The sequence below is a fragment of the Humulus lupulus genome, chromosome 9 (assembly GCF_963169125.1).
Source record: "Humulus lupulus chromosome 9, drHumLupu1.1, whole genome shotgun sequence".
Classification (NCBI taxonomy): domain Eukaryota; kingdom Viridiplantae; phylum Streptophyta; class Magnoliopsida; order Rosales; family Cannabaceae; genus Humulus; species Humulus lupulus.
Window position 1 is genome coordinate 36,829,296 of NC_084801.1, and position 10,223 is coordinate 36,839,518.

Consider the following 10,223-nt stretch of genomic DNA (forward strand, 5'->3'; position numbering starts at 1 on the left):
TAATAATTATAGGACCATGTAATAAGGGTACTTAGATCTCTTTAAGGGTAAATACCATGTGTACTCGTTTCTTCTTGTTCATGCTTGTTTAAGACTAATTCTAAATATATGTATATAAATAGCTTCCAAGTGCAACAACGGATACTCCCTCTAAAGATTAAAATACTAGAAGTGACAATCTAATTGCTTGTTATAAGCATGTATTAAATTAAATTGCACAAATGTATGGTTTTATTTTCAAAACCACAAACCTTGCTTATTATGTTTTCATGTGTAATTAAATAAATTATTCTTGGATTCACACTTGTTTTTGCCTAAATAAATCTCTTATATGGGTAAATTACAGTCTAAACCTTGACATATGTGAGCTTTTATTGGTTTCAATGGATTTGTGGCCCTGTCTCGTATAAATAGGGCTCACTTCAGCAAAAAAAACCCTTGAAAAGTCGAAATCAAGAGTAAGGATAATAAGTTAAATTTGGATATGGTATATTTATTTTAGGACCCTACTCTAAATCTTATTAGATCAGATATTAACCTATTGTAGCAAATAAGGTACCCTTAGGTAAAAGAGAATTTGGATGCTTTAAAAAAATAATTTTTCATTCTAATATAGTATATTTTCACTTTTTATAAAGAAAGTTTGAATGATATTCAAGTAAAGAAATAAAATAGCCCCTAACAACTTACGAATAATTATTAGTTCATTCCATGATGTGAGATTAGATATGCTCATAGAACTATCCAACAAAATGGTTGATGAGATTGATTAAAAGACAAAATAGAAAAAGCTATAGAAAAAAATATAGAAAAAATTAATCGTGTATTTAGGAAATAAAAATATAATAAATAACATTTTTTTTAGAAATAAAATTAATTAAAAAATATTAAAATAATAGGTAATGAATTAGGCTTGGAATAACTTATTGAAAACAAAATTAGGTATGAAAAAGATAATAAAGTTATAATATTAAATGTTGGAAGAAATTTTAATTAGGAAAGTCATTTACACCTTAAAATATTACAAAGACAACCTATTTTTTTAAAAAAATTATTACATGTTTATTATTAAGTAAAATGACAAAAATATAACTTTTCAAATCATCAATTCTATTTATAAAATTTTAGGTTTAGTAAGTACACCCAATTTTAATTAAGTTAATTCTCTATTAAATTAAGTATTTCTAATCTTTTAAAATTATATTAATTTTTACAATCACACAATAATAAAAATTTCTTATGAACAAAACCTTATAATATAAAAATAAATTTATTGTATTTTTTATAATTATATTTTCATAAATTTTTATTTGACATTGTATTAAAAAAATATTTTTTAATTAAAGAAAACTCATTTTTTTTTATAAAAAGGGGAACAATTTCATTGATCAAGATGCAAAAACCTCCAATACCCAGAGGGTGAAACATCCACTACAAGAAATTCATCCTATAGCGATGACTTCTATTGCGGCGACAATGATGTTGTCGCAATAGAACACATAAAACCACGAAAATTGGATTTTTTATTTTATTTTTTATTAAAGACCTACAGGGAGGACATGTCGTCGCAATAGATGTCGTCGCGAGACACGTCGTCGTCGCAATAGATGTCGTCGTGACCTATAGAGACGACATGTCGTTGCTATAGGTCTCTAAATTTTTTGGAGGGGATATACAGCGCCCAATTTATTTATTATTTTTTATTTTTTTCTCAAATAACCTATAGCGACGACATGTCTTCGCTATAGGTCTATAATTTTTTTTTAGGGAGTATACAACGTCCAAATTATTTATTATTAATGTTTTATTCTTTTATCAAATAACCTATAGCGACAACATGTCGTCGTTGTAGAGGTTCGAAAAAAATGGTGGAAAAATTTTCCCCCAAAAATTTAGCACTGATACTTGATTTTGGAACCTCTCTGTCGTCGCTGTAGGTTATTTTCATTAATGAAAACTGCACATTTCATCTACTGATACGATATTTTTATGCCCTACAGCGACGACATGGGTATATATTAGAAAAACCTGATCCTTTCTATTCCCCTTTCTCATTTTCTCATTAAATGTTTCATATAGGGTCTCGGTTTCTCTCCACCTCCAACACGCCTCAACTCTTTAGGTAAGGTTTTTCTCATTAAATGTTAGATTTGTTTGGTTTCTTTCTATTTTGATGAGTTTTCCCCATTGTTGATGATGTTTATGAGGATTTTAGGGATGATGTTTATGAGGATTTTAGGGATGATGTTTATGTTTTATGAGTTTTCTAAGATATGCATACTTTTAACTTTGGGTTAGTGATTTTTAATGTTATTCTACGAAAATGTTAGATTTATTATAGAGATTATTGATGAATTTTTAATTTTTAATTTATTTTTTGTTTTTTTCTTCTTCTTAAATATTGGTTTTATAGATTGGTTTTGGCTTGGAGGCTTGATTATTATGGACTTGGACAACTCTTGGAGGTTGGTTTTAATTTTAGTTTTCGTATATTTAATGTTATTATAGTTTTTTGAAATATATATGTAAATGTGATTTGATTAATATATTGTATGAATATGATTAGTTTATTTTTTAGTGTAAAACTATATGAATATGTATATGTATTTTAGATAAACTTTTAATTTTAGATAATTAAGTTTAAATTTAGGTTAAAGTGTGTGTGTGTGTGTTATATGATTAATATTGAGCATATATTGATTAAATTGGTTTGTTTTTGTTTTGTTTTCAAGTATGTGTGGACTTATATATATGTGTGTTAGTATATACTATATGTTTGAATGTTAGTATTAAAAGTTTATTTAGAATTATATATGTGTTGGTATATATGGTGAACTTTGTTTTATGTTAGAAAGTAATTTATGTTTTATTTCCTAATTATTTATGAGTGTTGAAAAAATTAAGTTATTAAGTATATGTTTTAATGATATGAGTTGGTTAGAATTGTAATTTTTTTTTATAATTTTTCTCAAAAATTTACTATTTTTTTTTAATTTATTATTTTTTTATTTCGAAAAAAGACCTACAGGGATGACATGTCGTCGCTGTAGGGTCCAAAATTCAAAAAAAAAATTATTCTGAAAAACACCTACAAAGATGACATGTCGTCGCTGTAGGTCCCAAAATTCAAATTTTTTTATTTTGAAAAAGACCTGCAGAGACGACATGCCGTCGCAATAGGGCCAAATTTTAAAAAAAATGGATTTTGCGAGTGTCCTACTGCGATGATCAAGTCGTCGCAGTAGGTCCCTACACATACGGGCCTACTGCGAGACATGTCGTCTTTAAAAGCCTACAGAGACGACTTCGTGACCTACAGAGACGACTTTTGTCGTTGCTATAGGCATATTTTCTTGTAGTAATCATACATTTAGTATTCCCAAACAGCGTGTAGAAAAGCAATCTCAACCTGAAGCATAACGCATCTCGGATCCTAACTTTATCACAGTATTGGATCACTTGAACTAGTGACATGTACCAAACGTGATAAAGAGAATGAATCACCATATTATCGAAGATAGATGGTACCTACCTGTTGGGAATAGTGCCCTTAAAGCAATTGTAGTTGACAAATGTTTTAAATGAGATAAATAATTGAATTGAATTATTATATATAGACTATGTCTGATATTATATGATAATATTAAGTGAATATCATAAAATTCCAAAGTTTATCTATGTGGTCTTAATCTCATATTAGTATGAGATGATTGAGATTAAGATAATAAACTTAAAACAGTTCGCAGTAAAAATAAAGTTATGGAATCTTTAGATTAATTACTGCTAATACGGTCCACTAGTATTATGAATACATGTGACCTAGATCTGGGTTACTAGTGTAGTATGATACTTTAGTGGAGGTACTTTGCATGCTGAGAGTATGTAGAACTGGACCAGATGTGTTTTAATAATACTTGTTTAAATATCGTTTCGTAGTATTATAAAACACATCAAACGATGATCATATACACGATGATCTTAATCCTGGGGTTGTTATGAACTCATATATTTGTCATCTGATCCTTTGATTCATGCATTAAGGTTTGTCAAAATGATCAGGCTAAGAACAATTATTTTGGGGACTCAATGATGTATATGATTGGGGACGTAGTTTAACAGATATGGAATCTATACATTCTTATAAATTGAATAATGGTTCCCTATTGGGTTGGCTTTTGGAACAGAAAAGGTTATGAGCGCTCATGTCGCAAACTTGTTGTGACACAACCTTCATTAGTAAAGTCAATGGTACTCTAGGAACAAGATATAGCTAAAAGGGCAAAACGATAATTTTATTCTCTTTTAATTATGAACCATTAATATAGGATTAACATTGTATGTAATGATTATATCAATTGACACTTTATTCTTTAATAAAGTTGTTGACGCGGTTCTTCGCCAACAGGTAATTAAGAAAATAAGAGGAAGGGATTAATGCTTATGTTGAACCGAAATAGATGAATGATCTTTTGAAAATGGGCTGGTGACACAATTACGTTTTTAGGTGGTTCAAAGGTTAAAATCATTCTACTCCACCAGTCAGTATTATTGCTATATGCTTGGTATTCTTTTACAGGGTATTTCTTACACAATAGAGTCCAACCCTTTGTAACTCCCAGGTCTCCATATTTATAGGAGAAGGCATCTGGGAGTTGGTAAGAAGGTCATCCCGTGACCTTCTTACCTATCATGTCAATTATGTGACATTCATGATTAATTCCTAAAACCTGACACATGAAGTGTGGTCTAATTAATAGGTAAGGGGGATAATGGGCCGCACGGCCCAACCCGGTCGTGGGTGCCAGAATGCGCACGTTCATGCTGCGTGTCCGAGAAGTCAGGGATATATTAGACACGTGATGTTTGATATATGCACGTTTACCTTGCGTGGTTGACTTTATAAAAGGTCACAGCCTCCTACCCTAGCTCGTACCACGAGCTGGATGCTTCCCTCGACCTGTGGCCTTCAGAGTCCAAACTCAGCCTAATCCTGGCGAACCCTTAGGTTACCTCGAGCTGAGGAGGTAGGATCTTTCGAGTGGCAGCTCCGGTCTTGGGGACGTCCACGTGGTAGACATGATTAGGCCGAATCTCATGATTAGGCCGTATCTCAGCTTACTAACAACTCGTGGGAAAACCAGGGCGTACATTTGCCCCCCAAGCCCCTACTCGTGGTACACGAAGTCACATAGGGCCACAGTAGGGGCTTTTAGGCTTCCCCATGAACTCTTCATAATCCACATTCTACGTAGGCGCCGAATACGTGGAACATCGTGGTTGGTAACGGTACGTCTTCCGAGAATCGCATTTAATGGCCTAGCCTATACTCAGCCGCCGTTTCGTCTTTCGAGTGGAGAGCCTTGGATCCCAAATCAGGGCAATCCAACAGTCCTCCTCACGTGGCCCTTCACGTATATAAAAGGGGTGGCCACCTTACGCATGGGCCACCCGTTCATTTGAAATTTTTCAGAAATTTTCTTCTTCTTCTCTCTTCATTTTCAAAAGAAAAAACCCTCTTCTTTCCGGCTGCCATTCCCAGCACTCAACTACTCCGACGAAGCCCCAACCTAGGCGATCCCTTCATCCTCTTCTCAACCAGAACACTCAGTAAGTCTCCTGACCATGCATGTTTTGAAATTATTTTTCACTGTAGCTTAGGTAAATATTTACTGTAGCCACATGCAGGGTTTTGTTGGTTTTTTGTGGGCATGAAGGGTAAAAGCCTTTTAGGTTAGGGTATCGTTTGCAGTAGAAAACCATTTAGGAGCCTTGGTGCATTTTTTGGGGAAACTTTCTAGGTAGGATTTTAGGTATGCCTGTTTAAAATACCCAGTATTTTGGGTGCAAAACCGGGTAGCTTAGGGGACACACTTCACAGGCGGTTTTGCACCTCTCGCCTACCGAAACTTTCCTTCCAAGGAAAATTTCTATCCTGACCCCCCTAACACACGAATTCCGAGTAATCGGGGATCTATTGGGAGCACAGGCGCATGTTCATAGAACCGCGTTGTAATGCCCCGGATTCCCTATTATTGTTAATGGCTGGATTAGTAGGCCGGGAGGGCCATAATTGTTTAATTATGCTATTAAATGTGTTTATGCATGTTTATGAGAATTATATTATAATATAATGTTAAATGCATGCATGTGAGTCCACATTTGTTTACAGGGGTGTTTTGGTAATTTGGCCCGTTGAGGGTATAGTTGAATATCTGTTAGCATGTTAATGATATATTGTGAGACCACATTATAATGTGGATTGGTTCGAGTATTTCGACATGAGACGATCTTTAAACATGATTTACCGGTTTGGTCATAACAGGTTTGAGCTCGGGGCTCGGGGTGAGTCTCAGGGTGATATTAATGGTTATAGCGTTACCGGGGATTTTAGGGTAATGGGATATGAATTATTGGTGTTTGAGGATATTGAGATTAGCAAAAATTGGGAAGCGTTAATTATGATTAACGGGATAAGCGGAAAGTACCAATTTTACCCTTGAAATGGTTTTAGAGGCTTTAGGTGGCTTAAGGGTAATTTGGTCATTTAAGGGTGGATATATGTGACTTAAGTGGCTGTTGGCTGTAGAAAGTGGTAGACTTAAACAGAACAAAAACAGAGACTTGCTTCCTCTTCCTTCCCATGCATCACCTATCTCTTCTTCCTTCATTGGGGTTTTGAGTTCTAAGTGGGGATTCAACCAAAGAAACTTAAAAGCTGGGTTGGTGGTTTGATTCAGCTTGTAGGGGAGGTCCAAAACCGGTTTCAAGGTGAGTTTTAGCCTTTGGTTTCAGGTGTTGCTCTGTTTTCGTTTTAGTTTTCAATTCATGGTTTTTGATGTGGGAAGTGAGAATCAAAGGGGGTTTTTGTGTTGTTTTGATTGGGGTTTGATGAGGGTGAGCTATGGGTATTATTTGGGGGTTTAATTGAGTGTTTGGAGGAGGTTTGGATTTGGTTTGAAGGGTTAGTTCCAAGGGAAAACGCAGGGGAGAGTTGGCTGGTGCGTGCTGGTTTCTTGGCTGGTTTGCGAAATGAGCCGCGGCTTGTCTATGGTGTGCCGTGGCCTGTGATGGCTTTAAAGATGAAAATGGCTCTGTCAGGAGGGTGAGCAGCGGCCCATCAGGGAAAATGCCCCCAAAAACATGTTTTTAGCTTGGGGATTCAAACCTTAGGCCTCGGGGTTGAACCTAGTACCTAGTTGGGTTATGTTTGATGTCCCGGAGGCTAGATCTTGGTTTGGGAACCCTCTGTTATCATTTTTATTGATGAATCCTATATTTTGGTTATGACCAGGTGACCGTCAAGGAATTTAAAGATTGATCGTTCTCAGGGGTCATTCATATAATAATTCTCACTCGAACCAGAGGTAAGAAAACAGTGTATGAATACAGTTGCACCCTATATAGGTATATGACATGCATGGTTTGATATTGAAGCATGTTGGTTGATATATGTGGACGTGGATTGCATATTAAATGCTAATGAACGCTGATTACCTGTTTATGACACTGACTAGTCAGGGACCGACTCTAAAGTCGATGATCACGCATTGAATAGCTCAATGGCATTAATGCGGGACTGACCCTAAGGTCGAAGAACTTATAAGCGCTTGCCAGGTCTACGACCAGATGACTATAGCCAAGGTATATGACCCCGGTGACCGTTTGTCACATGGCTAGGGGACGTTGTCCATAGCTTCGACTCTAGGGTCGAGAGGAAGGTTATGTTGGTGACCAATCACCATGCACCTGTCCTGATCAAACTTAGGAAAGAATCACTTATCAGTTAAGCCCTGGTGACCCTATCGTCACATGGCTAGAGGGAGCTATGCTCAATATTGTGACTTTTGGCTATTGTCACCTATTTGTTGGACTGATAGTCCTGAATGGTTATTATGATCGTTGTTGATATTATATTATGCTTTATTGTGTTTTCTTCCTAGGCCTTGGCTCATGGGTGCTTTGTGGTGCAGGTAAAGGGAAATGCTTAACCAACCCTGAGTGGAGAGCTTGGGCGATGTGGTGTACATATTGGGCCGCTTGACCGCCACGGTCAAGGAGTTCTCAGAGGGACTAGGGGTTTACCCTATTTTTGCCGCTTAGGCCGGCGGGGATTGTAAATTTGAAACTGTAGCGACTCTTTTGTATTATGGACATCTTGTAAACATTTTAAAAGGCTCATGAGCAGTTTATTTACGTAATGAAATGTACCCTTCCCTTTTTAATGGTTTTCACCTTAACCTGATAATAGTACTTAGATCACGTTTTTAACCAAAGGACTCGGGTAGCGAGTCAAATTTCCGGTTCACTGTTCACCGTTACTGTTTTGGGGTAACCAAGGCGTTACAACTTGGTATCAGAGCAATGCCAAGGTTAGGGTTCCTGTAGACTGGCTGGGTATGTACACACATCACCAAAGTCAAGCTCGACTCATGGTTTGGTAATTGTCTATGTGGTTACATGTATAATTGTTTAAATGTGATATATATGCTTTACCTGTGTGCATGAGATACCATGTTGAGCCTGTGCCCTAAAATATTATATCTTCAGCAAATGTGTGCTAAGTAGTACTGAGATTGCTGACACCTGCTTATTAGTATGGTTGTTTATAAGTTATTATGTGATACATGTTGAGTGCTGAATGCCATAAACATGTATCTGGTTGTGAATACTGAATGACTGTGGAATGTGATTATTGTCTGTTTGTTCTTGGACCGTGAGGCGGCAAGAGGTTTAGTTATTACTACCTGACTGACCGTATTGATTATTGTTTCAGTAAGGTATCAGTGACAGAATGAACCCAGAGCATACAGACACTGCAGCTGGCCAGAGTGGTCAGGGTCAGAATAATGACAACAGTCAAGGTCAAGAGAATGACCAATCTCGGGTTCCACAGCCAGCACCTGCAAACTGGCAGCAATTGTTTAATGATTTGCAGGCTATAGTGCTTAAATAGGGAGAGGAGCTTCGTCTCCTAAGACAACAGCAAGTGCCTGTCGTGGCCAGTGTTGCAGAGGCACCTTCTGTGTTGGTGCCAGTTATTGGGCAGCTGCCTGAGGTTGAAAACAGATTGGAACCTCTCTATGAGCGGTTCAGGAAACAACAACCTCCTGTGTTTGAAGGCAGTGCCGATCCTACCAAAGCTGAACAATGGATGAGCATGATTACTAATATTCTTGACTTTATGAGGGTAGTTGGTACTGAGAGGGTGGCCTGTGCTGCCTATATGTTTCGGGATGATGCCCGGATTTGGTGGGAAGTGGTTGGCCAGACCAAGGATGTTAATCTCCTGAGCTGGGAGGAATTTTAGACCTAGCTTTTCACCTTGGGGTGCGCCAGTTCTGTTTGTAAAGAAGAAAGATGGTTCTCTGAGGATGTGTATAGATTACAGAGAACTGAATAAGCTGACAATTAAGAACAGGTATCCTTTGCCAAGGATAGACGATCTGTTTGATCAGTTGCAGGGTAAGACGGTATTCTCTAAGATCGACCTTCGTTCTGGTTATCATCAGTTGAGGGTCAAGGAGGGAGACATACCGAAGACCGCTTTTCGTACTAGGTATGGGCATTATGAGTTTCTAGTTATGTCATTTGGGTTGACTAATGCCCCTGCTGCTTTCATGGATATGATGAACAGGGTGTTCAAGGATTATTTATACCATTTTGTGATCATCTTCATCGATGATATTCTGGTATATTCTCATATTGAGTCAGAGCATGAACATCATCTGAGGTTGGTTCTGCAGAGATTGAGAGAACACAGATTGTTTGCAAAGTTCAAGAAGTGTGAATTCTGGTTGTCTCAGGTGTCCTTCCTTGGGCACATTGTCAGTAAGGAGGGGATTAAAGTAGATCCATCAAAGATTGAAGCGGTCAGAGATTGGCCAAGGCCAAAGAGTGCTTCTGAGGTTAGAAGTTTCCTTGGATTGGCAGGGTATTATAGGCGTTTTGTGGAGGGGTTCTCAAAGATTACTACTTCGTTGACTGAGCTCACACGCAAGGGTCAGAAGTTTGTGTGGTCAGATAAGTGTGAGAACAGCTTCCAAGAGTTGAAACAGAGATTGATTACAGCTCCATTTCTGAGTCTTCCAACAGACCAGGAGAAGTTTGTGATATACTGCGATGCTTCTCATCAGGGTTTGGGCTGTGTTCTGATGCAATCAGAGAGAGTTATAGCTTATGCTTCTCGTCAGTTGAAGGAGTACGAGAAGAGGTATCCTACTCAT